General features: G+C 41.0%; 2 pseudogenes; one reads left to right on the forward strand and one right to left on the reverse strand.

Annotated features, from left to right (window-relative positions):
• The window catches only part of LOC133376762 (uncharacterized), a 42464-nt pseudogene extending 26435 nt beyond the window's left edge, over nt 1-16029 (reverse strand).
• A 146-nt stretch (nt 16030-16175) lies between these two features.
• LOC133376769 (uncharacterized) overlaps nt 16176-24763 on the forward strand; it is a 77689-nt pseudogene continuing 69101 nt past the window's right edge.

Raw genomic sequence — 24763 nt, forward strand, 5'->3', positions numbered from 1 at the left:
TCCCTTGCCATGTCATCTTCTGTCTTCTCAAATTCATGAGACCAAAAGAAGAAACATTTGGAATTTCACACACTCTTTTTACATTTGATTCGGTACTATATATAAAAGGTAAAGTTGTCCCCACACTTATAGTGCGAGTCGTTTCCAACTCTTAGGGTGACTTCTTGCGACGTTTACTACGCAGACCGTATATATGGGGTGGGATTGCCAGTTCCTTCCCCGGCCTTTCTTTACCCCCCAGCATACGCCGGGTACTCATTTTACCAACCACGAATGGATGGAAGGCTACTGATATATATACAATATAGTATATATACTACTTACTATACTATATTTTTCTCAGTAAGGGACTGAATATGAACTCATTGCAAGTAGAACTGGTGATGTTGTTGGCAAGTTATATATAACGAGTGTCCCCGCTAGAGATGGATCTGTCAATTTCTGTTCTCTCAGCTTCTCATTTTTCCAGTCTTAAATTTGCTTCTTCACATTTCTGTAGCAATTTGTGAATTTTCTCTTTAAAATCCTTAAAATAATTCTCCAGCATTTCAGCGAGAATTTCTCCTACTAAATACATTTTATATAGTTTTGACTAGTGTACACATTTTTGCAAGCAATTTTGCCTAATCTAATGCAATTTTGTAGGTTATTTTCACTAATATATTCATTTTTATGGACACATTCCAATAATATATGAATTTTTGCAAACATTGCTTAGTTTGAGAACTGAATTGCAAAATTTGCCTAAGTGTGAATTTTAAAGGATAGCTGCTTTTCAGTTCTCATGTTGTTTTGGAAAGTTCAAATTTGATAAATTTATCTTTAAATATGAACTGAATTGAACTTCTCTCTGTCCCTAATCCCCACAGTGCTGTCATTATTTCTGTATCTTTTTTGCATTGCATTTTGGTTTGGAATAGAATTTCAAAATGTAGCGAAGCAAATCCCATTCTTCTCAAATTAATTTCATCAAATCAGTTTAACAACTTCCTTGGAATTTCTTCTGTTGAAGTATCAATTGGAAAGGGACACTAGTTTTTAATTTCTTCATGTGGGACAATTTGAAAGGGCCTGGATGTTCTCAGTGGTGAAAGCACAAGTGACTGGTTCACACTTGCCTGCATGTCATTTGGTTATGAACCAGCTGCACTGGTTTTGGATTTTAAATTATATGACCATCCTAGCTGTCAGTGGTGTTCGATGTGATGTCTTGTTCCTGTATCAGTACAGCATCCATAGCATAAGCAAAAGCAGGAGTAGCAGCCCTCTGTAGATGTTCAGACTGCATGTAATGAAATGTGAGGATGAGAACTGGGTTTAAGATAGCCACACACCCCAAAATGCAAATTCAGTTGAATGCCTGCATGTAGTTTACCTTTGTCCAACTATATGGGCAAGGGCTGAGTCCACATTATGGGCAATCTGCATGAAGCAAATTTCCAATCAGTCTGAGAGAGTATTTTGCATGAACTGTTGTATTCATTAAGAGTTCATGCAGACATTCAACTGAGCAACCTTCCCCAGTGTTCACTGTACAATTTGGATATCTGTATTGCCTATGTCTTGAAAGGCAGGGGGTCTAAAAACATGGATAAGTTAAGTCTAGAGCATTCAGACAACATTTTAATTCTAGCGACTATTGGATTTGTTTTCCTTTCTTACACAAGCCATGTGGTAGTTACACCAGGGGTAGCTAATGTGGCATCTTCCAGGTGTTGTGGACTACAGCTCCCATCAGCCCCTTCCAGCATGGCCAATGCTAATGGGTTTTTATAGTGGGGGGACCACATTAACTACCCCGATTTACACTGTATTGGCAAGCTCACATAATCCTCCTCTTCCTTGTTCAGTAATAGATACAAAATCGGACAAAACTTTGCACTGCAGTGAAAGTTTTAGGAGTTGGTTTGTTCTCTTAGGCTCTCTTGGGTTGGTGCAAATTAACTCCATAATCAGAGAAATCTTGTTTTCTTTTTGCATTATTCTGCCCTCTGCTAGATGCCAACATAAGGTATGCTTTTTCCTATGCTGTCTAATAATGTCAGGGAGCTACTGGTTTGTGGGGTAAGGAAGGCTACCATCCATGCAAGCGCCATCATGTTGGCAGCTTTCAGAAGATCCTGCAAGCATCTGTCTCTATATACTCCAGCCCTACGGTGACCTGAGCTTGAGTCCCAAGGCAGCCTGCTAGAAATTCAGTTCACTTTTCATTATCAACAGAAAATCTGGTGCTGTTGAGCTTCACCTGTTCTGTAGTTTCTGATGGGTATCACCTCCAGAGAAAGATTCACAAATGCCATGGAACTATCTGCTTTCATTTAGCTTCCACTGGTGAAACATCTACTGGTCTTTCTATGCTATTAGGGACCCCCAACTAAATGAAAAAGTGGCAGCACTGATTACACTAAGTTTAAAATTATATGCAAATGATAACCATCTCCAAACTTAAACAATCCATAAACATTTCACCCTACAAATGGCAATCAATCTATCTGTTCTCAACCCAGTGATGGCTGTGTTTATATATTACATACATAGTAAGCAAAGCTACTTGCCATGGTTCTGCAAAAAGCAGGTAGTATGTCAAGAAGCAAGTTTTAGATGACATTTTGGAACTAGTTGTATGTGAATATTAATATTGTTGTTCCAATCACAGAGGGTGTGTGTGTGAGGAAAAAGAACCATCCAATGTACCATCATCATTTCATAACTGTAATACAACTTAGTGGTCTAGTTCCCTTAGATCTCTTAGCCCCAACAGCTTAGGATTTCCAGTTAACAGAGAAAAGGGTATTCGGCATTCAACACACTGAGCTGTGTGTACAGTAGGGCCACACTCATACAGCGGGTTCTGTTCCAGACCCCCAACTAAAAGTGAAACCTGCTGAAAAGCAGAACTCCATCAATAAAATGGCACCCGACACCGGAAAAATGCCGTATTAGCGGAATGCCAAAAAGCGTGCCACCGAAAAGCGGGGCCCTACTGTACCATCATTTTATGCAGCTTTTAACCTAAGAACTCTGATGGCTCTGGGGTTAATATTAAGCAAACTTTTTTATTATTTTAAATTAGTGTGTGAGTAGCAATCCAGCCCCCATGCACATGGTACCCTGTCTCCCAACATGGTCCCTGCTGAAGCTAAGCAGGGTCAGGTCTGGTGAGTGCCTGGATGGGAGACCGCCTGGGAACCATATGTAAGCCGCTTTGGGTTTCATGGAAAGAAAGACGGGGTATAAATGTAATAAAATAAATAAATAAATAAAAATGATTGCCGTTATCATCAGACAAACAACACAAATACGTTTTTTGAGAAAATAAAATTAAAAACAAAACATTTGAGTACTCCAGTTATATAAAAATAGAACAAAGCAGGAACACACAGCTCAAAGAAGTTTCTCTCTCTCTTTCTGGGCTGTGTTTGTCTGTGTGTATCCTGATTTAGCAGAAAACCAGGTAGCAAACTGGGTGATATCCAAGTGCGCAGGTGGTTTCACACTTTTTAAAAATTCCTTTTGTTGTAAGAGTCAGAGATACATGACCTGCAATAATAACAGGATTCACCCTCTGGTATGGTGTTACAGCATAATCCAAACCATTCCAAGGAAGTGAGGTTAGAACTGCAATTTAGGCTGCAGTCCTAACCCCATTTACCTGGGAGGAATCCCACTCCCACCAAATTCAATAGAATTTATCTCAGAATAGGATTATGGTTAGGAGTTGGCTGTTAGTCATTATATGATATTCCACCACTTTTAACCTCCAGTTTTAAAGGGAATCATATCAGCTGGCAAGCTTCTATTATCTAGGGCTGCAACTGGGTTAACCCGCTGTTTTGGGGGTTGCCAGGTCAGAAGTATCCCAAACCCTGAGATTTCAGGGGTGGGCCCTAGTGATGTCATGGGGAGTGGGCTCTAGTGGTGTCATGGGGCTGTGTCCTAATGATGTCATGGGGGGAGGGCCCCAGTGATGTCATTAGGCATGATACATTAAGCATCAACCACAGTTGCTTGGAGCATCCCACACAAACAAAAGAAAATTCTCTGATTGGAAATTAAGATAGAAATCTTAGCTAAATGAAGGTGTTCCCAGGTGCAGTTTGAAGTGATAGGATCATTCCTTCTCACCTGTTTAGGGAGTCTGGATAAGGAACATTTAATCTAGTCTACTTCCTTCTGGCAAGAAGGGTTTAAGTGCCCTCAGGCCAGGCCAGTCACCAGAAGAGCACTGTAGAAAGAAGGGAGCCTAGTGTTGTGGAGATGTTAGATGGGAGTGCTCAGGAGTAAAGATGGATGCCTATGAAGGCTACAATTCTAAACACACTTACTAAGGAACTAAGCCCCATAGAACTCAACTGTACCTACTTCTGAGTAGATATGGTTAGGATTGTGCTGGCTTGACTAGGGATCCTCTACAAAGATATCCATATAAAGGTAGGTTTGGCAACCCCTGCCTGGAATGCCCTGCCTGCCTTTTAATGTGGCTGTTCCAAACATCTTTACAGACTTGACCCGTCACTGCAGAGAGAGGTTTGAGAAATGAGTTCAGAAGATTCTCTACCCGTTCCTGCCTACCCTATGGGCCACTATAAATGCACTTTGACAGCCAACCCAATTTCATTGAGTAACAACTGACAATCATGATTTGGTCTACCTTCACAGCCAGTAGCTTGGGAACAACAGCAATGGAAGCCACACTTCCCAGTATACGAATTCTATTTTACCACTATTGGGCAAGAAACAAACTGTCATGCAAACAATAAGGTGCATCATCAGTGGGTTTAAGGAGGTTGAGCTGAGCACATGGAATCACTGTTGTTGCTTCTATGAATGTAAGGGAGTGATGTCAGAGGTAAATGAAATGCAAATAGAAATAGAAAAAGGAAAGACAGTGATTTCCTAAATGCAATACCATGCCAATGACAACTAGATTCCTGTGAGTAAGGCAGAAAACTCAACATCCCACAACCAGTAAGGATTCCTAACCAAAAACCAAAACTAAAAAAATCCAGGCAGCCAGTCAGCCAAGGTCACAGAAATCTACACGTAACATAACCTGAATTGGGGGCTGCAGTTACTGCAGAATGCTGTGGCACAATTGCTGACATGAGTAAGACCCTGTCAGCACATAAAATCTCTGCTCTGAAATCTGCACTGGTTGTCGATTTGCTACCAGGCCAAGTTCAAGGTGTGCTTTCCATGTTACGGGTGCCACATAGTACTTGTCATGAATCCCTACCGTCAAGGCACAGGGACCAGGCGTCAGTCCCAAACCCCACTCTTAGGGAAATGAGACTGGAACCGAAAAAACTATCACTTCACCCTTGCCAAGGCTGTGTACGCTCACAACAACCCTGCAAGGTAGAAGGTAGGCTGCCACCACCCCTGTTGCTGGTCCACTCAGAGCCAGGGGATCTCTGAGCCCAGAAAATAGGTAAAACCAAGATCCTATAGGGCAAGAGCCAAAGTTACACTCCTTGCCAGGAACCTCTGGTTTAATACCTCAAATTAGGCTTAAGCTTAAACTTCTTTTCCCTCTTTGGTAGTTACGTGATTGAGAATGGTCAAGGTACTGAATCCAAAACCACCCCTTCTCTCAATGAACACACCAGGTTAAATAGAAGTAGCTTTAAGATATATAAGTGCACATCAAATATAGCAGCAAATAATCCTTTAAGACCATACACCCAAACAGGGGTTTAGGTATTTATAAGAGAATTCATACACACAACAAGAAAATAACAAACTAGCTTACTTAACTACTTACACATGAGGTAGTTGGTTGCAGTGGCATCTCTCCTAAGAGAGATGGATGTTAAACATAAAGCAATGGAACCAGGCATAGGTTACCTCCCATAGGCAACCCCATGGAACCACAAAAGGCAGAAGGGTTTGGAACTCTGGTACCAAGTCAGCAGAGAACAAAGGCTAAGGGTTTCCAGCCCTATACTTAAGGAAAAGAATCCTAACGGTCCAAGATTAATTGACCAATCAGGAGTTGGCTGATGTAACCTTCTTCTAGGTGTTTCTCACTTTTTCGCTCCTTGCAGGCCCCCCTCCCAACTGTGTTTCAAACTGCACAGGCCAGGGATGACCTTGAGTGCCAGGCGCTTGCTAATCAGCAGAGATAACCAGGTGCAGCTTGTTGAGGCTTCTTCTAACTGTCTTCAGCTGGAAAGTAAAACTTAGAATATTGCCTTGTCAGAGGCCTGTCTTTTCTAACTGTAAAATCTCCCAGAGTCCCTTGCTTGAGCCAAGATATTACTTATGAGATTTTTAATAACTCATGAACATATACAGGTTCATGACAGTACTAGTTCTGCTTTTGTAAGAAATTGATCCTTTAGTGTGGCAGCATCTACACTTTAGAACTCCCTGCATATTGACTTTAGGCAGGTGCCTTCATTGTACTCTTTTCAGCACCTGCTGAAATCAATTTTTGTTTAGGTAAAGCTATCTGGGCATTCAGAATCTATTATGCTTTTTATCTGTTTTTAGTTCATTGTTGGTTTTATTATTTTGAATGTTTTTAAATACCTGTTTTTAACTGTTTTTGCCAATAATTTTATTGCTTTGATTCCTTGGTTCAGGTTTTTTTTTTACAATAAAGGGGTATATAAACGTTGTAAGTAAAATACATAAATAAATTTCAGAGTCACTGAGGCCTTTGGGTCTCTTTTCTCTTTTCGGAACAAAGAGATCTGCCTTATACTGACTCAGGCCATTTGGTACTATCTAGCTCAGTGTTGATGACATGGACTAGAATTGGCTCTCCAGGGAATACAGTAGGGCCCTGCTTTACAGCGATTTGGTTTACAGCGATTCGCTAATGCGGCGGCTTTCAATTAGGGAAAGTCCCCACATTAAGGTGCTTGTTCTGTTTTTACGGCGGTTTTTTTCCATCGCGCGCCATTTTGACGTCATTTTTGCACTACGTGTCCCATTATCGTCAATGGATTTTGCTTTACGGCGATTTCCGCTTTACAGCGGGGATCCAGAACAGAACCCGCTGTATGAGTGGGGCCCTACTGTAGTCTTTTCCAGATATTAAATTTTGGATCTTCTCATGCAAAGCAGGAGCCCTATCACTGAGCTATAGCCCTTCTCCCGCTTAAAAAAGTATCTTTTAAAATTGTTCTTTTCAGTTCAGTAATGCACAGTAATGAATGCACAGCATATCTTGGGCAGATCCACACCATGCATTTAAAGTACATTCAATGTTCATTTGAAGCACATGAATCCCACCACAGAATAATGGGAAGTGTTGTTTGTTAAGGGTGGTGGGAACTATAACTATGAGAGGAAAACTACACTTCCCAGGATTCTTGAGGGGAAATCATGCACTTTAAATGTGAGTTGGATGTGCTTTAAATGTATTATGTGGATCTGTATTACTTCATAAACTTTGCCTGCATATATATCATTTTATTTATTTATTTATTTATTTATTTATTTATATCCCACCCTTCCTCCCAGTAGGAGCCCAGGGTGGCAAACAAAAACACTAACAACACTGTAAAACAACTTAAAAACAGACTTTAAAATATATAAAAACAAAACATCTTTAAAAACATATTAAAACAAAATATCTACACTAAAGGTCCACTTTCTATGTTGTACGGAACAGATCTCCTGATAAGATGGTATCTGTAGGACGCCCTCACCTGCAGAGCATACTGATTGACTGGGTATGTAACAGGTAAAATGATCTTTCAGGTATCCTGGTACCAAGCTGCATTGGGCTTTGTACACCAAAACCAGAACCTTGAACTTGGCTTTGTAGCTAATGGGCAGCCAGTACAATTCTTTCACCAGCAGGGTGACATGTTGGCAATACCCTGCCCCACTGAGTAGTTGCACCACCACATTTTGCACCAGCTGCTGCTTTCAGACCAACCTCAAGAATGGGCCCACATAGAGCTCATTACAGTAATCCAGCCTGGAGGTTACCAGTGCATGGGCAACAGTGGTTAGGCTATCCTGTTCCAGAAATGGCTGCAGCTGTCTTACCAGCTGAAGCTGGTAAAAGGCACTCCTAGCCACTGAGTTCACCTGGGCCTCTAGTGACAAAGATGGATCCAGGAGCCCCCCCAGACTAAGAACCTGCCCTTTCAGAGGGAGTATGATCCCATCCAAAGCAAGCAACTGACCAATTATCTGAACTCAGGAACCACCAACCCACAGTGTCTCTGTCTTGCTAGGATTCAGACTCATCCAGCCCACCACCAAGTCCAGGCATCAGTTCAGGGCTTGCACGGCCTCTCCTAATTCAGATGTTACAGAGAAAGGGAACTGGGTATCATCAGCGTACTGCTGACACTTCACCCCAAATCTCCTGATGACCACTCCCATATAGATGTTAAACAGCATATAGATGTTAAACAGCATGGGGGGAAAGATGGTATCCTGCAGCACCCCACAGCACAATTTTCAAAATTGAAAACAGTTACAAAGTTTACTTGGTGACCATGGGCTACTCACCATCTCTCAGCCTTATCTACCCCTCAGAGTGAAAACAACAGAGGTGAACCATGACCCCCTAAGTAAGAAAGACACACTTAAAGTATAAAGAATATAATAATGTACAACCATAGTGTGAAATCAGATACGTATCGAGACATAGCATGAAGAAATATTTATACAAGCATGAATGTCAAAGATGTTTATTATTACACAACCTGTACTGCAATCTTATGCATGTTTACTCAGAAGCAAGTCCCATGGGGCTTACTCAAACAGGGAAGCATGCACAGGACTGCAACCTCAAGTAATAAGAAACATCATTCACCCAATCCAAAATTCAGAATCATGTCACTTTATCTTATTTGGTTATTGAATTTTAAATGGATTTATTTCTTGTTGTGAGCTGCCTTGGCTTCCAACCCTACCTAACAGGGTTGTTGGAAAGATTCCCTATACACATGCACACACTGGAGATGTAAAAATACATGCACCCTATATAATAGTTTATTGTCAAAACCAGTTGGTCACTCGAGAACATTTTTTTTAACAAAAATCAGTATTAGTTACCTATCAAACAAAAGTAGTGACCTGTGAGTAAAAGGCGGGTAATAAATTCTAATTCTAATAATAATTATAAACAAGCCCTGCCTAATTACTTTTTAAAGAAGGATTGGAGGGGGAGAGAAATATTTATGACACAATCCTTTGCTATGTTCACTCAAAAGTCCCATTAATTTACAGCATAATCCTAACCATGTCTTCTCAAAAGTAAGTCCTATTGAATTCAATGGGGTTTACCCCTAGGTATGTGGGATTAACATTGCAGCTTTACTCCCAGAAAAGTGCATATAGGTTTCAAGCTTCATATTGAGAAGTTTTTCAAAACAGACTATCAGTTAGACAAATTAACTGCCCTCTTCAACAGCCCAGGAAAATTTAAAGTTGTTTGACTCCTTATAATTAGAAAAGTATAACACATTTGGCATCAAAAACTACAGCATATACACTTTTTCAAATTTCTGTTCAAAAATTATTTGAAAGATAACACATATAATATTCTGGTTTTGCCAGTAATTAAAAAACCTGCATGTACACTTTTATTATAATCCTAATAACTGAAATTGTTTACTGTGAATGCCTACCAAGATCTTGTTGTGATCTTCAGTTCTAGATCTCCTGCTATATTATTGTAGAAAGGCAATCTTGCTGCTGCTGAACATTTTACACTCACTCAACTTCTGATGTGCAGACAAGCAGGAAAAGGAAACTGTTTTCAAGATTTGCAATGGGTTCTAGCTATTGTCTGGAGGTCAGCAAATATCTTGCCAAACAACCCTGACTTCAGTTACTGCCTAAAAACCTGAAAGGGTGGGGTTTAGAGCAGCCAACTTCTAACAGAAGTTGTGGGGGGCTCTGACATTTTGGTATATATATCTTCAACCAGACCACCTAAAAACATTTTTTTTAATGAAAGCTAAGAGTCCCTCTAGGACGCACACCTTAACATGGTGAGGGGGTTTGAGAGTGTTGAAGAAGCTGAGAGCAATGCCGTCAGAAGTCTAGACCAAATGCCATCAGAAGTCTAGACCAAGAGGCTAGACTCCTAGCAGGCGCAGCCAAGGTGGAATGGTCAAAGCTAAGACACCAGGATAAGATGCATCCAAACTCAGAGGAAGGCAATGGTAAACCACCTCTGAATATCTCTTACCATGAAAACTCTATGAACAGAGTATCCAAAATGCAACACGAGATAGTGCTGGAAGATGAGACCCCCAGGTCAGAAGGCACTCACCGAGCTACTGGGGAAGAACAAAGGACAAGTACGAGTAGCGCTGTGACTAATGACGCAGCTGGGTCAAAATCGAAAGAAAGCCCAGAGGCTGATGTGCACAGATGCGAAAGGAGAGTCCGGAGTTGTACGACGCACACAATAGGAACATGGAATGTGAGAAGCATGAACCAGAGAAAGTTAGAAATTGTCAAGCAAGAAATGGAATGTATCAACATTACAATACTTGGTGTGAGTGAATTAAAATGGATGGGAATGGGACATTTTCAATCAGGCAACTACAAAATATTTTATGCAGGAAATGAGAAATTGAGAAGAAAGGGGGTTGCTTTAATAGTGAGAAGTGATGTAGCAAAAGCAATTAGGAGCTACAACGCAAGGTCTGACCGAGTGATATCAATGAGATTAAACGGGAAACCTATTAACATAACCATCATCCAAGTCTATGCTCCAACAGCAAACACAGAAGAAGAGGAATTGGAGAGATTTTACGCAGAAGTACAGGAGGAAATTGACCACACACCAACACAAGATGTGCTGATAATCATGGGGGACTGGAATGCAAAAGTAGGGAACAGAGAAGAACTAGGAATTATGGGGAAATGGGGCTTAGGAGACAGAAATGAAGCAGGAGAAAAACTTATTGAATTCTGTGAAACCAATAATTTGTTTCTTGCGAACACTTTTTTGGAGCAACCGAAAAGACATCACCAAATGGTCAACATAGGAATCAAATTGATTATATAATTGGTAGCAGAAGATGGAGAAGTTCCATACTTTCTGCAAAAACAAGACCAGGAGCAGACCACAACATTTAAAGATACAGAAGATCTCTTGGTTGCCAGGCCCAGACTCCAAGACAGCCTTTCCCAACCAGTGTGCCTCCAAATGCTCCAAATCCCCAGATCACAACAATATATAATATGAGGTACCCCAACATATATTTTAGGGTTCAGAGACATGTTAACTTTCCTATGGAATTGCTGTAGCTGTGAACTTTCCTTGTCTAGTGTTTTGAACATTCAAGCAAATAAGGAACTCTCCGCACTTGTATTTCCAGTCTCTGACAGTGGAAGTAGAACATAGCCATCATTGCTAGGTGCCGCTGATAGCTTTATCCTCCATGAATTTGTGTCATCCTCTTTTAAAGCCATCCAAGTTGGTGCCCATCACTGCTTCTTGTGGTAGCAAATTCCATAGTTTCACTATATGCTGGGCAAGACCACATTTTTAATTTCAGGAGAAGAAATAACGTTTATGCTGGTGGATTACTTTTGATATGTGCATTTTCTGTTCACCTACGTTATGTCTCTTAAATTCTGCTTCTGACCATTCAATTGTGCATACGTGTCTACCCAATGAGTTCAATGGGACTTACTTCCTGGTAAGTATGTACAGGATTAAGTTACCTCTAAGTTATACTGTTGACAAAAAAAATTACAAAGGCAACTAGTAAAGTACTGAAGTTTGCATTTTTCTTTGATATAGGGGATTGCCATATTAATCAAAATGTGTTTTAGTTGAAAGGGGAGGGGTGCTGCCTTCAAGAGCTACAGTAGAATGCCTTTTCAGTACTGATGGCAACATAATCTGTAAAAAGACATTTTTTGTCTGACGTGCTCTTTGAGCATCCTGTTCTTTTGAGACACAACAGAAATGTATTGTAAAAGCAGCATTTCAAGTGTAAAATTTGATTTCAAGTGAATTATATGTGTGTCGGGGTATCATCATTGCTGGGGGTGGGGTGGGAGGATGTGAGATTCTGTTATGCCATTCTGTTAATCTTACAGATTTTTTTTTATTCTACCCTCTGTGTCTGTGTTCTTATTTTTAATGTTGTTTTAGGCTACTTAGATGTGCAGCAGCCAAGGCCAGCACCTTGTAGGCAATTTTTTAAAGTAACTAAAATGTAATTGTAGCGATTACTTTTGAGAAAAAGTAATCAGTTACTTTTACAGCAATTGTAAATGTAGCAGTAATTACTACTTTTTTTGGGCCATTTAACAGTAATTTATTACTTTTTAAAAGCAATCTTCCAAGCTCTGCTAAGACCTACCCCTGGACATCACTAGGGCCCACTTCACAACCCTGTTTCCCCATCCCACCCAGCCACCCCCACACACTTCTCCATCCAGGCAAGCAAAAGGCATTATTATAGTTCACGGACACAGTCTGGGAAGACAAAAGCATTCAAAGAGGCCATGGAGCTGGGTTAGGAATGTCCTAGGGAGAGGGCAGGGTCTGGGCAGAGTCCTGATGGCCAAAGAGCGAGGCCTGGAGGCTTATATTTGGCCTCTTAGCCTGAGATTCCAAACCCCTGGGATAGGAGGTGCAGTTTCCTCCTCAGACCTTTCGTGGCAGAGCAAACCCTCGTGCACTAGTTGGTCATGCTTGTTCTGCCCATCTGATGTCCCCTTCACCCACAGCCTAACTCTCTTAGAGAATGTCTCTCATAAATATGCAACATCAACCAAATCACCCAGGTTGCTCTGTGGGCATGCATTTTTTTAATAGGAAGACTATTTGGAATTTTCAGTCAATGAAAGGATACAATAAATATTAAATGAAGCACCTTACTAAATATAATAAATACAAATAGCAATAACAGTTTTCACAATATAAATAATAACATCATTCTTCAATATATTTCCTTTTGCCTTTCTGGATCAGTAGCTTCTGTGTAAGGCTTTATTGTAGCATTGCATGTTTCAAACTCATATCTTATGATTTGTAACTTTGTGAAACAGTCTGGTTACAGAGGAAGGAGAGGAGGAAACGTCAGCTGTTTTCCTTTCTAGAAATCTGCCTGAGGAATTGCGTGAAAGCTGAATTATTTGGGTGTTGACACTTCGAGTTGTAGTTTCATTCAGCTGTTTTCAGTGCATCAACTTCAAGTTAAGCTGAAAGGAAGAGAAGGGGTTAAAATTCCCTATCCATATTGAAATAGCTTGCTTTTTATTTCAAAACATTGAAGATTTTGAACCACAAGCACGAAGGTTTTCATACAGATTCCTCCAAAGATTCAGAAAACTGAAAGAGTTTTCTGCAAAGCTTTTAACTGACTTTATTAAAATAACTATCCTGCTAGATATTGAGAGAGAGAGAGAGATGGACTGCCTTTAAGTCGATTCCGACTTATGGGCAACCCTATGAATAGGGTTTTCATGGTAAGCGGTATTCAGAGGGGGTTTACCATTGCCTCCCTCTGAGGCTAAGAGGCAGTGACTGGCCCAAGGTCACCCAGTGAGTTACATGGCTGTGTGGGGATTTGAACCCTGGTCTCCCAGGTCGTAGTCCAACACCTTAACCACTACACCACACTGGCTCTCTGCTTGATATTAGATATATATTATATGTGCGATTGGATCTTTGTATATTATTGGTTTAATAATAATGCTTCATGGCATTTCTTTGTGTGAGGTGGGTATAGGTTAACATCCCTAACAGAAAGCTATGAGATCAGCTATTTTTTCCTGCTGAGTTCTGAGCAAATGTCTCATTTAAAATGAATAATTAAGTTAAATACACAGTACCTGCATTTGGGATCCTTTGGATGAGTTGATCAATCAGCACAAAACATTGCCTAACTTCCTTCTGGACAATCTTCCAGGCACACATGCTGTATTCTTTATCTTTCAGGAGATCATAGATGACTTGAAAGTACCTTTTCACTCTCAGTCTAGTGAGCTGAATTTTCTGACCTCTTGGAGATGTAGTGTCAGTCTCCATCTCTGCACTCCAACATATTTCCAGGTTCTTAACTTGCTGATGCAGCCCAGTCTGGAAAATAGTTTTGGAATTCTCATCCCAATCCATTTCAGTATGGTTTTGCTTGAAGATGTTGAATGTCTGTTGCAAGATTTCTTGTATAGCCACCTTGGCATTCTCTTCCTGGACTTCATGGGTGTTTGTGAAGATTTGTTCATTGTTTGAGAAGTTCACTACATCATCAATACATTGTAAGGGAATGGCTGATCCCATTTTGCTCTTCAGAAGTTCCAGGTTGCCCTTGTTAGCTTCCTGTAGCCAGCTGCGAAATAGGTTACAGTCCAGAGATGAGATTTTAGTGAAAAAGAGCATCACTAAGCAAATATGCAGCAGCCAACTCTTTGTGATCATGGTGGAGATGAAGGAATGTGTTTTTTGCTGGAATGTTGAATCTTGGAGGTCTTGAGGAAGATACTTTGAGGTATGTTCCATCTTTGAACCATGCCTTTGTTTTTATATGTTCAGGAACTCCAGTTTTCGTTTGTCCTTTTTAGTTTATGAAGTTTTCCTCTTTGTGAAACTCTTCTACTTTCACTTTCCCCCTTCCATATAAATGAGAAAAATATGCATACTGTTTTTCATTTGGGTATCACTATTTGGAAAACTGAATTTTATTTTTCATATTTGAGAAAGATCTTTGTGAAAATGATTTCTGTTCATAGTGAAAATCAGAATTCCTTGCCATGTTGACTCCATTCTGAAATTTGTTTCTTCAGTTCAAAATGGCGAACTGTTGGAATTTCTCATGATGGAACAAAGATTAGAGAGGATTATCATTCTTAGGCTGTTCCATGTGAAGAAATTTGACGAAGCATGGAGTGGTCCCAATGATGCAGGGATCTTTGAAAAACTCCTTGTAGACATTTAACTGAATGTGTTTATTTATTTGCCATAGTAATTATTTGCCCTTGATGGAAGGGTCCCAGGGCAGGGGACCTTAGTTAATACACAGCCAGCCAATAAAATTGTATACCAAGACCAAGAACCATTAAAATAGGGTAGTCAACACACTGCCCTCAAGATGTTGTTGAACTCCAAAGCCTATCAGCCCCTGGCAAATTGGGCAATGGTCAGTGATGATGGGAGATGGAGTCCAACAACATCTGGAGGACACTGCCTGGAGGGCAGGCATTACACATTCTGAAAAGCTGGGTAAAATGTTCTACCCCTGCATGCTTTCTAAAAGTTCCAGATTTTGGGGGCCACCACTGAGAAAGCCCTTGCATATACCACTGTCCCCAGGACATCCAAGGGCAGTGAAAAAATCAATAAGGCATCTCCTATCAAATTCTAGTCTTGGTCTGATCTGTAAAGGAGGAGGCAATCTTTCATGCATTTGGGACCCAAGCGACTTGGGTATTTTTGTCAAAGACTGGACTTTAAAATTGGTCTGGTTGAGAATAATAATAATAAATAATAATAATAAATTTTATTTCTAGGCCGCCTATCTGGCCGCACAAGCGGCCACTCTAGGCGGCGTACAAGATAAAGTAAAATACAACATAAAAACTACATAAAAACCCAAGAACTACAATATAAAACGAAACCGAACCCACCCATAGCTAAAACCAATGGCACCCAAAAGAAAAAAGAAAAAAGAAGTACAATTTTCACAGAACTGTTGTAAAATGTGGCCTATTAGCTTTCCTAGTCAACAGTTTAGGTGCTGCATTTTGCAGTAATTGCACTTTCTGACACATCGTCAAAGGAATCCCAATGTACAGCACAATAAGCCAGTTGAGTGTTTTCCAGAACTTAGCAGTTGCCAGAACATGGATTGTGGTTGTCAGATCATCTTGTTTCAAGGTCAATAGCTGGTGCACCAACAGAAACTGGAAACAGACATTCCTAACCACTAAGGCCACCTTGACCTGATGTGGTAATGTTGGATCAACGAGCACTCCCAAACTGGTGCCTGCTCTTTCCAGTGGACTCATACACCCAGGACTCTCACACCCAGCCCACACAATACCTGTCTTATCTGGTCTCAAGTTCAGTTTCTTTGCCCTCATCCAGCCAATTATAGCCTCTCCTGATTCAGATGGAACAGAGACATCCCACCCATGGTGTTGAACAGTGACCCCCTTTTGTGATGCATTGAACCTTAATCTGTAGTGCCTCTAATTCCCAGTGCCTGGAGTCAGTCCAAATGGGTATCATGATCCATGGTGCTAAAACCTGCAAGGGTCAGACTCCCCTGTCTCTTGCCTGACAAAGGCCACCAACCAGCAAGTCCATTTCAGTTCTAAACCTAGGCTTGAATGCTGATTGAAATGGGTTCAAATTATGTTCAGTGTACAATTTGACTATCTGCATCCCCAAAGTATCTATATGGATAGAGTCTTAAAGCAAGAATAACCGAAGACTGATTTATTCACATCTGCCATTTAAAATTCTTAGAATGAGACACACCCTAGTGACCACTGGAATGGCTTTCCTTTCTTATTTGGGTTTTGCTATATTGGCAATCCCAGAAATCTTTAGAAACAGATGCCAAGCCTGCCAAAATGTTGGGGTAGTCCAGTTCTCTTCAGCTCCAAGTTTTGCCTTGACTGTTACAATGCTGTTTTCATTCAAAATATGCCCAAGTTTATCACACACCTCTTTTTGTGTGTGATAAACATCAATTTCTTATGGTTCAGCTTTAAACTGGAATTTTTCAGTCTACCACAGACTGTTTATAAATATGCCCATTTTCACTGAAACATTCCTGCATGTTCGTAGATATTACCATGGCTGCCTCTAAACCAAGATTGCAGCTGAGAAGCATCTGACATTTGGGTGGGAGAACAAAAAAGGTGACAGATTGCAGTAGGAAAGCCCCATTATGAGCACAAACCCCAAAGACTCCCCTCCACCAGAACTCCCTGTGCCAAAGCCTCTGGAGCCTGTCCTGCCTCTGACTCCATAGTCTGAGAAGGTAACTTTGCTGTATTCCTCAAATCCAAAAGCTCTTTTTTGGGACCTACAACAGAGCCAAAGGTCCCCCCTTCAACTCCTAAAAAATATTGGCAAGGACACTTTAAAACCACAGGAGATTGTGGGGTGGGGTGGATTTAACCACCCCGACTGGGTGACTGCCTTTACAAGACTTTGGTGAACTCCAAATCAAAGGGCCAAACTCCATGTTACATTGGCTACCTAGTTGTGCCTTGAAGTATAGACAGTTTAAAAAAAATACAATACAAATTGCAAATGTGAGCCCCTTGTTCCAGATCTAGACCAGTATGCATGTGTGTGGAGTTAGAGTCCTAATCTTTGTTACATCACAAGAAACTTCAACTCTTTATCAATTTGATGTGATGAGGTAAAGTATAAGAAACTCAAAGGTGACAGAGTAAGAGACTGACTGAAAATAATTTTCACATTAATTCAAGTTCTTTTCTAAATATGAAAAAACCCTTCAAAATCTTAGAAGAACATTTTTGGCCCTGTGTGACTTCTAAATTCATAAAGAAGGGGAAAAGTGAAAGCAGAATGTTTTCAGAAAGGGGAAGCCTCCATAAACTGAAAACGGCAAAAGAAAATTTCAGGCACTAAGTGTTTAAATACAAGGCCATGGCTCAAAGATGGAACAGACTCCAGAACATCCTGCACAAGATCCCAAACTTGCACATTCAGCACTCCAGCAAAGAGCACATTCCTTCATCTCCACCATGATTGTAAAGGATTGGCTGCTGCATTTTTGCCTAGTGATGCTCTTCTTCACTGAAATCTCATCCCAGGACTGTAATCAACTTCCCAGCTGGCTAAACAAAGACAACTTGAAACTTCTGAACAGCAAAATGGGATCAACTATTCCGCTGCAATGCCTAGATGATGTAATCAATTTCTCAAATACTGAAGAAATCCACATCAATGAATTCCAGGAGGAAAATGCCAAACTGGCCATACATGAAATCCTTCAACAGACTCTCCATATCTTCAGACAAAACCATACCCAAATGGCTAGGGATGAGCACTCCATAACCATTTTCCAGACTGGGTTGGATCAGGACATTGAGAATATGGAACGATGCTTGAGTGCAGAGAAGGGGAACAGCATCAAACGGAGTGTGAAAAGCTACTTCCGAAAAATCAACGACTTCCTGAAAGATAAAGCGTACAGCCTGTGTGCCTGGGAGATTGTCCAGATGGAAGTTAGGCAATGTTTTCTATTGATTGACCAACTTCTGAAAGGACTGGAAATGCAGGTACTTGCATACTTTTAAAAATAATGCCTCTTTTTTGGAACAAATCTAGAATGAGCTAATTTCAAATAAAACAGTTAGAGACACTACTACTACTAAGAAATCTCAACACTCCTTTTAAGGATATAATCCTATACCCACTTAACTGGGAGTAAGCTTTATTGGAGTTTCTTCTCAGCAGGACCCTCTAGAGTCACTTCAAAATTTCACATTAGACAATAATCTGTGTCAAGTCTACAGGCAGGTCTTATAAACAGTGTCTGTTACAATGAGCATTTCTTCACCAACTCCAAACTCAGAGCTTGTTTCAGAATAGCAGAGTATGAAAATTAACTTCCAAAGATTTAAAATCCTGGGCCAAATGCAAGCAGAGGCATGCCCCTCCACATTCTGAAGTCAGCTTGTAATAGCCTCACTGCCAGCCACCTCTCTCTGTCAGTCATCCTGTCCCAGTGAAACTTAACACTGAAAAGGAAGTGGAGATGTTGTCTGTGGCAGAGCTTGGAAAAGTTACTTTTTTGAACTACAGCTCCCATCAGCCCAATCCAGTGGCCATGCTGGGTGGGGCTGATGGGAGTTGTAGTTTTAAAAAGTAACTTTTCCAAGCTCTGTGGTGACACAGCAGAGGTCTTTTGACCTCATATGCAGAGAATGAAAGCTCCTGAGCAATGGGTGCATTGGTTCTGGGATTGATGGGAATTGTAGTTTCCAATGGCTTCCTGTTTAATGAATTGGGGCAGGAAGCATTGGAAACTATAACTCCTAGCTATCACGGCACCAACAATGCTGCTCAGTATTTTCAGGGACATACAGGACGAGGCACAGAAGGCCTCTGCTGTGGCCAGGCCATCCCTTCCCACTAGTTATGTTGTGCCCCCCTTTTGCAAGGTTGCTTGATTGAGACATGTATACACCAATTTAAGATATACAGACGATACCATACTACTAGCAGAAACCAGTAATGATTTGAAACGAATACTGATGAAAGTTAAAGAGGAAAGCACAAAAGCAGGACTACAGCTGAACATCAAAAAGACTAAAGTAATGACAACAGAAGATTTATGTAACTTTACAGTTGACACTGAGGACACTGAACTTGTCAAGGATTATCAATACCTCGGCACAGTCATTAACCAAAATGGAGACAATACTCAAGAAATCAGAAGAAGGCTAGGACTGGGGAGGGCAGCTGTGAGAGAACTAGAAAAAGTCCTCAAATGTAAAGGTGTATCACTGAACACTAAAGTCAGGATCATTCAGACCATGGTATTCCCGATCTCTATGTATGGAGGTGAAAGTTGGACAGTGAAAAAAGTGGATAAGAGAAAAATCAACGCATTTGAAATGTGGTGTTGGAGAAGAGCTTTGCGGATACCATGGACTGCAAAAAAGACAAATAATTGGGTGTTAGAACAAATTAAATCAGAACTATCACTAGAAGCTAAAATGATGAAACTGAGGTTATCATACTTTGGACACATAATGAGAAGACATTAGAAAAGATAATAATGCTTGGAAAAACAGAAGGAAGTAGAAAAAGAAGGCCAAACAAGAGATGGATTGATTCCATAAAGGAAGCCACAGACCTGAACTTACAGGATCTGAACAGGGTGGTTCATGGCAGATGCTCTTGGAGGTCACTGATTCATAGGGTCGCCATAGTGGTAGTCGACTTGGAGGCACATAACAACAACAACATACGCTGCCCAAAAAGAAACATTCTGAGGGTGGCATATAAGAAGTGTGCTTGAAAATAAGAGATACTGACCTTTTCAAAGAGAAAGGTTGGGAGGAGAGAAGTTTATTAGGTGAGCCAGAGTGGTGGTGGTGGTCACTACTCAGGACAGAACACTCAGTGCTGCGGAGTCACAAGTGTCATCCACAGGACAGCTGAGAATCTGCATTTAATGTTTTATCTGGCCCCAGGTAAAGGTGGTCAGTACACCCCTGAGAAATTTCTTTAGTTAACTTTAGATCAGTGGCTCTTAACCTTTTTGGGGTCCTGGATCCCTCTGAGAATCTGATGAAAGCTATGGACTCCTATAAATAAAAATATAAATTTTATTTCACTGGAAATGCAGGATTTTTTTGTGTCTAGTTCATAGATCCCCTGAAGCCCTAGAGGGTCCATGGCCCACAGTAAGAACCCCTGCTTGAGATAAAATTCATTGGCACCTAATACATCATAAAGATACATACATTAATAGATTTCATAAATACAATGTGGAAATAGGTTTCTCCTTTAAATTACTACCATACTGTTCAGGGCTTCTACAGGTCACCAAAAAGCTTTGTAGAAAAGCATAGCAAAATTTTCTGAATCTTCTGAGGAGTCAATATTTAAACATTTTAGTGCATATAGTTCAAAATGTTCCATATTTGAAAGAATGACTTAAAAAGGAAAGTCACTTCAAACTGAATAAGAGACGTTAATTAAACACTTTTCTTCTTCATTCCAGTTTAACCTAGTCAGTGATGCAACAAAAGCAATGGGATGAAACAGCAGAATGAAACTGCAACTTGATGAGAGCAACCAAATCCCCAACTTTCACTCAATGTCTCCAGTGATGTCTTCCTAGAAAGCAAAACAGCTGCTTCCTGCTCTTTATTCATTTGTTACTACATTATTTCATTAGGTTAAAAATAGTGAGATGTGATTTTGAAATATGCAATGCTACAATGAAGCCTTACCAGAAGATAAAAACCCCAAAAGAAAATAGAAAATATACTGTGAAAGACCCAGGAAATTGTGCAGCCAGGAGATTCTTCGATACTGTTTCTCTGCCTTCTGCAACTCATCCCTGGTATTATCAGAGGCTATTCTTTACATTTCCTTACCCTGATATTTCCCTGTAATGTGTTCTAGGTGGTATTCTCAGTTCTCATGGGAGTTATTGAAAGGATAACCAGACATGGTCAATGCCACAGGTTGACCAAAGATTTCCCCCAGAATCTTCACAAACATGGTGCACTTCCGAGACAGAAGTATAGGTATTCCTTGATAGGATAATCAGTTTAAAGAGTTCTCTCCATGCAGGAAAACAATGGCTTCTTATTTTTAAAAATCTGGGCTTGGATCCAGAATAGCCTTTTTGTTTCTGGAAGAGTTCCTTCCATTCATGGAAGAACTGGTGAACCCAGCAGAAGCTGCCATTCATGGAAATCCTCCACAGGAGCACAGAAGGCTGTACAGAAAGGATGTGCTATTCTATGATTCTATGGTGGGTGATGTTCAGCCCTCCAGATGGTGCTGAAGTACAACTCCCATCAGCCCCAGTAAGGATGGCCAATGACCAGAGAAGATGGGAGTTGTAGTTCATCAACATTGCAAAGATTCCCCACACCTGATGTACAAGGATGGGAGAATTGGTGGAAATTACTTTCAAACATAGAATTAGAATTTTTCTTGCTGCACAATATGGGTGTTCTTGATATTGTTTTTATTACTCAGAAATCCAGCTGAAGAGCAGCACTTTTAAACTCCATTGCTTTCTGGAGAGTACAGCACATGGTTAATACTCTCCCTGCCCCCTTCATAGCTGAAAGCAATGAGACTTCAGGGTACTTTACTTTGGCTGGATTGTGCTGTTAGATACTGACCATGAATACCTTGGACAGTGTCTAGTTGACACTGCATGTCTAGGTATGACGCTGAAGTTGGTTTCTAGTTCCCAGTTCCTTATTTGCTTGAAAGTCAAAATGCTAAAAAAGAAGAAAAGTTGACAGCTACAGCAACTTCAAGCCAAACTTAACATGACTCTGAACCCCTAAATATATGTTGCAGTACCCTGTATGATATATCGGGGGACTCTCCCCATCAAGAATAACAATATATTTATGCAATCAAAATCATCAGGCTTCTGATATTATCATAAATACACAATGATGTCATAAAATCATAAAAATAAGGAACTGGGGGTGCCCACCCTAAAATCTGCTCTGGGCCAGGACAAATCATATACCCCAGGAAAGGGGAGGGTGTCCTCTTCGAGATGCCAGTGCATTCCGCCTGGCCCAGAGCTTTTGCTAGGTGCAGGGCACAGATGAGGGCATCTATGCAAAACCAAAGCAGAGAAAAACATACAGGAAAAAATAAGGAACTGGAGGTGCCCACCCCAACATCTGCTCTGGGCCAGGACAAATCATACACCCCAGGAAAGGGGAGGATGTCCTCTTTGAGGTGCCAGTGCATCCCATCCAGCCCAGAGTTTCTGCTGGGCACCGGGCATGAATGTGGGCATCTATGCAAAACCACACCAGAGAAAAATGTGCAGGAAAAAATAAGGAACTGGGGGTGCCCACCCCAAAATCTGCTCTGGGCCAGGACAATTCATACACCCCAGAAAAGGGGAGGGTGTCCTCTATGAGATGCCACTGCATCCCGCCTGGCCCAGAGCTTCTGCTAGGCGCAGGGCACGGAGGAGGGCATCTATGCAAAACGAAAGCAGAGAAAAACATACAGGAAAAAATAAGGAACTGGGGGTGCCCACCCCAAAATCTGCTCTGGGCCAGGACAAATCATTCACCCCAGGAAAGGGGAGGGTGTCCTCTATAACATACCAGTGTGTCCTGCCTGGCCCAGAGGTTGTGCAGGTTGCATGGCACAGATGAGGGCATATACGCACAACCAAAATGGACAAAAACATCCTCTATGAGAATCCATGGCTTCCTGACTGGCCCAGAGTTTCTTGTGTGCAGGAGTGGATCTGAGCAACTATACACATCTAAATATTTAAATAAGGTAGGGGGGAATGGATCTGGTGGTGCCCACCCCAAAACTTTATTCAAAGTGTTATATATCATACACATATTCATACAGGGCAGGGTCCTCTGCAATATGGCATTGGTTCCAACCCAGGTCAGAGCTTTTTGTTCAGTTATGGCTCAGACAAGGTCATTTATCATTTCTGATTTTAGAGTGTTTTTAACTGTATTTAATTATGCATTTTATAACTTGTGATCCACCTGGGAACGTTTTAGTTAACTGCAGGGAATAAATCTAAACAACACCAACAACATTAATTTATGTATCAGATGAATAGCCAAAATATATAGGAAGGATTATAAAGAACTTGGATGCCCATCCCAAAATATGATTTGGGGCACCACAAATCATAGTTCCACACATCAGGGATACTGTCTTCTATTAGATGCCATCCATGCACTGACTGAGGGGGGAAACCCGACAGGAGCTGAGAAAGGTCCGGTTCGGAATAAACCTCCCCCCTGGGATAAAAACCAAAGAAATGATGAAATTTTAAAAGGGGTAGGCCTAGAAGTAGGCATTGTGAGAGCAGGGGCACAGGATATAAATTCAGAAGAGCAAAATTACCACAGGCCTAACCACAAGTGCCAAAGACACTTGAAGAGAGACACTGCTTACAAGTGCCTGTACACTAATGCTAGGAGCCTCCGAACCAAGATGGGAGAACTGGAGTGCTTGGTCTTAGAGAAGAGCATTGATATAGTGAGCATAACGGAGACCTGGTGGAATGGAGAAAACCAGTGGGATACGGTTATCCCTGGATATAAACTATATCGGAAGGACAGGGAAGGACGTATTGGTGGCGGAGTCGCTCTATACGTGAAAGAAGGCATTGAATCCAGCAAGCTCGAAACCCCAAAAGAGGCAGACTCCTCCACAGAATCGTTGTGGGTGGTGATACCGTGCCCCAGGAGGGACTTAATACTGGGAACGATCTATCGTCCCCCTGATCAAAATACTCAGGGAGACCTTGAGATGAGATATGAAATTGAGGAAGCATCCAAACTAGGAAATGTGGTAGTAATGGGTGACTTCAACTACCCGGACATAGACTGGCCGCATATGTGTTCCAGTCATGACAAAGAAGCAAAGTTTCTAGATATTCTAAATGACTATTCCCTAGATCAGTTGGTCATGGAACCGACCAGAGGGACGGCAACCCTGGACTTAATCCTCAGTGGGGACCGGGACCTGGTGCGAGATGTAAGTGTTGTTGAACCGATTGGGAGCAGTGACCACAGTGCTATTAAATTAAACATACATGTAAATGGCCAATTGCCAAGAAAATCCAACACGGTCACATTTGACTTCAAAAGAGGAAACTTCACAAAAATGAGGGGATTGGTAAAAAGAAAGCTGAAAAACAAAGTCCAGAGGGTCACATCACTCGAAAATGCTTGGAAGTTGTTTAAAAACACTATATTAGAAGCTCAACTGGAGTGCATACCGCAGATCAGAAAAGGTACCGCCAGGGCCAAGAAGATGCCAGCATGGTTAACGAGCAAAGTCAAGGAAGCTCTTAGAGGCAAAAAGTCTTCCTTCAGAAAATGGAAGTCTTGTCCGAATGAAGAAAATAAAAAAGAACACAAACTCTGGCAAAAGAAATGCAAGAAGACGATAAGGGATGCTAAAAAAGAATTTGAGGAGCACATTGCTAAGAACATAAAAACCAACAACAAAAAATTCTATAAATACATTCAAAGCAGGAGACCATCTAGGGAGACAATTGGACCCTTGGATGATAAGGGAGTCAAAGGTGTACTAAAGAACGATAAGGAGATTGCAGAGAAG

The sequence above is a fragment of the Rhineura floridana genome, chromosome 1 (assembly GCF_030035675.1).
Source record: "Rhineura floridana isolate rRhiFlo1 chromosome 1, rRhiFlo1.hap2, whole genome shotgun sequence".
NCBI classification, from domain to species: domain Eukaryota; kingdom Metazoa; phylum Chordata; class Lepidosauria; order Squamata; family Rhineuridae; genus Rhineura; species Rhineura floridana.